Below are 4,941 nucleotides of genomic sequence, written 5' to 3' on the forward strand. Positions count from 1 at the left end.
TGCAGCTCTGCCCATCTTCACTCGCTCGCTGTTGGGAGCCCTACATCCCTCGCGCCCCGCCGGGCCCCGCCGCGGCCGCCGGGCCTGGAAAGCGGCGGGGAACAGCGAAAGTCCGTCGCGGGGCGAGGTCTCCATTCCACGCCCCCAGAACGGGCTCCGTGCGGGCCGGCTCCGGGGAAACGAAGGCGAGAGTGGCGGGATGAGCAACTTCTTTCTTTTCTTTTCTTTTCTTTTCTTTTCTTTTCTTTTCTTTTCTTTTCTTTTCTTTTCTTTTCTTTTCTTTTCTTTTCTTTTCTTTTCTTTTCTTTTCTTTTCTTTTCTTTTCTTTTCTTTTCTTTTCTTTTCTTTTCTTTTCTTTTCTTTTCTTTTCTTTTCTTTTCTTTTCTTTTCTTTTCTTTTCTTTTCTTTTCTTTTCCTTTCCTTTCCTTTCCTTTCCTTTCCTTTCCTTTCCTTTCCTTTCCTTTCCTTTCCTTTCCTTTCCTTTCCTTTCCTTTCCTTTCCTTTCCTTCCCTTCCCTTCCCTTCCCTTCCCTTCCCTTTCCTTTCCTTCCCTTTCCCTTTCCCTTTCCCTTTCCCTTTCCCTTTCCCTTTCCCTTTCCCTTTCCCTTTCCCTTTCCCTTTCCTTCCCCTCTTCCTTCCCCTTTCCCTTTCCCTTTCCCTTTCCCTTTCCCTTTCCCTTTCCCTTTCCCTTTCCCTTTCCCTTTCCCTTTCCCTTTCCCTTTCCCTTTCCCTTTCTCCTCGTCTTCCTCCCTTCTTCCTTTTCCCATTCCCTTCTCCTTCCTCTTTTCCTCAGTTCCTTCATCATCGGCTCCTGTCAGTCCCTCGGATTATTGACAACTACGATTTACCCATCCAAGCATCGAAGCCGGAGGACGGCGGCAGCAGTGCAGAGCCGGGGTCGCTCTCACCGGCCACCCCCTCCCTTCGGGCTCTGCGGGGAGCGCACCCGCGGCTTCTGGCGGCGGGCGGTGGGGGCGGGGTCGTGCCGGACCGCGGGGCATCCCGTGCGCTATTCCCGGGGCAGGGGCCGGGCAGAGGCCCTTGCCAGCCCAGCGATCAGAACCCGGCTCCGCTCCGTTGTGCCACTCCAATACTGCCGGGGTGACCAGACAGGGGCCGCTGAGGACCTGCCAGTTCCGCAGGCAGGGCCGGGGAGAGTAAAAGAAAAAACAAAAACCCTCAGGAACTTCAAAGCCCAGTTGCGGGGAAACAGTGGAAAGGGTGGGATTCCCCTTGCCTTCCTGGCAGGGATTTTTTACATGAGGGAAGAAGGGGCGAGGGCCGGTTCCAGTCCTTCCGGAGGGGCTCAGGGTCGGGTGGGCTGCGGGAGCGCACGGTACCGCGGCGCTGAGCTGTTGCTCTCCGTAGGAAGATACCGCCTTGTTCGTTATCTTTGTCCTCTAGGTTTCTTGGATTCCTGGGATGTATTTGTCTTGTCTGTCTGGGGCTGCTTCGCTAAGTCGCTGTGTAAATGGAAAGTCTTTCCCCCCCGCCCGCCCCCCCCCCCCTTTTCCTCCCCTGCTCACCACCTTTTTTAATTAAAGCTTTTAACTCGCCTGATGTTTACTGTCTTATGTAAAGCATCTAAACACACGGAACCGGCTGAATACGAACTCCAAAAGGGAGCCGGCCCCCCATTCTTACCCCTTCATTGTCCAAAAAAAAAGAGCGCATCTCCCCATGTCATAGTTACAGTTCCAAAAGGAAATTGCTTTTATTTGTAAAGGAGGCTTTAAAAAGCAGTGACATGAAGGGGAAAAGCTCCTTAAGGGAGGAAGGTCACGGGGTTAGGGACGAGATTAAAGGAGCGATCTCTCCACCTCTCAGGGAAAGCAGCGCCGGAGCCTCCCCAAACCTGAGAGAAGGGCTGCCGAGGGGAAGGGGCAAGGGGGGGCGATGCGGGGGGCTGGAGGACACTCGGCTGTCAGAGAAGGGAGTGGATGCAAAGAAGTGAAATCTCTTGCTTCAATGCCCAAAACCTCACATCCTCTGGGTCATCCAGCAAGAAACACCACGGTGGGGGAAGCGGCCCCCTCCAGAGATCCGGCTCAGGCAGTCAGTGGGACACGGAGGTCTGTGGGATGCGGGTGGCCATGGCTATGGGGAGCCCTGTTCCCCACTGGGGCTGGGGGAAGGAGGCTGTGCCCCCTCTCCGAGCCTGGCTGCTGCTGTCTGTTTGTGGGGAGCCGAGCTGAGCGATGCAAGGAGACAGGACTACACAAGCGATCACCTCCAACCCTCCCTTCCCTCTTCCTCATCCATCTATGCTGGTTGCAGTTTTTGCTGCATAACGGTCCACGACAAAGGCAAAACAGCATGAGAGATGCAGGAACATTTGTTTTTGCCCCCCTACAAAGGCAGTATCCTGCTTGGTCTCAGGCACAAACAGCAGCCCCGGGGGCTCCAGGGTCAATGCCGACAAAGGCAGTTGTGTCCCCCCACCCCAATGCCCTCTGTCTGGCCAAACCCATTTCCCATTCCACTGCCGCTCTGGGCAGGCACAGACAGCTTCTCTCACCAGTCCCAAACTGGTGCTGTGCCCAGCCCTGCCCTGTGCAGTAACCTGGGGCCATTTCTGCAGGACAGCAAGGAGAGAGAGATGCAGCCCCAGTCACACCCTGGATAGAAAATGTCTTTTACACTGCTAAGAGACATACAAACATCTCTCATAGCTGGGATTTGAGTCCTGGACTGTCCATCTCCTGTGCTCAGGAGCTCCCTGGTAAGAAGTGATCCCCACCATGGTATGGAAAGGTGCCAGTGGTGGTGTTTCTTGCTCCTGGGGTGCTGCCAGCACAGGTGAGTGGCTGGGACATTTCTTCACAGCTCTTTCCCGGAGGAAGGGCATTTGGAAGGAGAGCTGAGACTGGCCATGGTTCCTCCTGGGATGAGAATGGAGAGGAGACCACATTTGCCTGACCCACTCAGGATTCCAAGAGCAGCACTGTGCAGTTACCCCATCACCACACTGAGACCTGAGAATCGCCAAGATGTGGATACAGGGACAGCCCTGCTTGGGCTGCATGGGAAGATGTGGTGCGTTTGCGGTGTGCAGCATTTGAAGCAGATGTGAGTGAGGTGGTCACATTCTTTCTGTGTCCCTGAACACATTGCTTTGTCCCCCCATGCTTGTACAGAGAGGATGCTCACATACCATTTCTTCTACCTTTTCCCGCAGTCCCAGGGCTCTGTGACATTTAGGCAGCATGTAGCCAGTGGTCTGCCACTTCTGCGTGTCTCTGCCAGTCCCCAAATCTGTTATCACTTTCTTCTCCAAAGTGCAACAGCCGCATTGTTCTCAATATTTGGAGAGCATGAACGAGCATAAAACGCAAAGCGACGTGTGGGAGGCTGCTCCACTCCTAAAATACATGCATTTAAATTGTCTGAGGGAATTACTGACATTAACCCACTTTGTTTTTGGGTTTTATTACTGTCAGTCAGTAAACATCCTCCTGCAACATGGGTAGCCAGTGCACAGCCGTGCCCACTGGAGATGCCACTCAGTGCTCTGCCTGCCACAACAGCTACTTGAGGATAATAAATCCATTCATCCTTTTTCTTGCAGGCATTGGAGCTGCTTTAGCTTGTGCAGAGGCAGCTCCTACAGCCTGATCACAGCTCCTCTGACTTATGGGATTTATATCCCATGGAGCATCTGCAAACTGTCCTGTCCTGTGGGATCCCTCCCAGCTGTGTGGGCTCTCCCCATTCTGGTAAAACCCAGCGCCTTGTGTGGACTGGGAACTTGTCCTTCCTTTTCCTCTCACCTTTCTGCATCACCAGTTTTATACAAAACCACAGGATAGACCATAAAGTCAATTCTCACTGAGAATTGACTGGGTATCGCAGATACACACTGCTCCTATAAATATGTATGGAGGTACAGTCAGCTGTGGTGTGGGCAAACACAGATGTAAATAATGCTGTACACTCCTAGCGTGCTACGGACGGCACTGTGAGCAGGAACAGCAGTTCCTCGTGAAATCAATTTAATGAATCAGTTATAGTAGAAGGGAAATAATCCCAGCAGCAGTATTATGCCCAATAGCAGGAGTGTTGTGATGATGGCTGAGTTATCCCAGTGAGACTCTGCCTGAGAGCATGAGCACGGGAGCAGGAGGAGCCCTCCAAAAGCTTCCCAGCGGAGGAAGATGAAGAAGATGAAGAAACATCGGAAAGAAAATTTAGGTGCAAGTCACAGAAATGAGAAAGAGACAATTGGGTTTTCCTGGGTGTTACGCTCCTTAACATGTTGTCATGTTAACTGGGATGGTGGCTGCTGGGGTGGGGAGAGGCACCCTGGGTAGAATGGTTTTCTTGGTGAGCAGAGGATAAGCGAGAAGTGCATGAGATGAAATGGATGGTCTTGGATGGGAAGTGATGCTTCACACCCTGGCCCCCTCTGGTATCACATATCCCCTCAGAAAGCTTATTTTCAAGTGATTTTGGCCCCTAAATATTGGTATACCCTCAGCTAATGCTAATTTTACACCTCTGCCAGAAAAGGGAGGAACAGAACAGTTCAGGACGAAATCTGCGTTTCACAACAGGCTTCCTCATGTCTTTGGGTGAATCACTTTATCTTTGCATTTTCTACAGCACAGTCCTCTCTCCTGATCAGACATCTCATCCAGGCTCCACCTCTGGAACCCTGCTGAGTTACACCATGAGCCCTACAACAACAGAGCCGCCTCCAGTTCACAGTTTCTCCAGCTGATGATCAAGGATCTTTCCTAAATATGGATGAAGTAGATCCATACATGTTGGTTTTGTGTGAGCAATAGTGAAGGTGGGGCAAAGGGCCAGCGCAGAGGTCAAACAACTTCCGTGTCCTTGGAAAAGTGGGTGTACCTTTCAGGTGCCTCTAGACTGAAGGGTGCTGTGTGTAGCTCACAGAGATGCAGCATAGAAGACAGGGAGAATTTCACTGTCTGTGGGC

This window comes from Patagioenas fasciata, chromosome 2, assembly GCF_037038585.1.
Source record: "Patagioenas fasciata isolate bPatFas1 chromosome 2, bPatFas1.hap1, whole genome shotgun sequence".
NCBI classification, from domain to species: Eukaryota; Metazoa; Chordata; class Aves; order Columbiformes; family Columbidae; genus Patagioenas; species Patagioenas fasciata.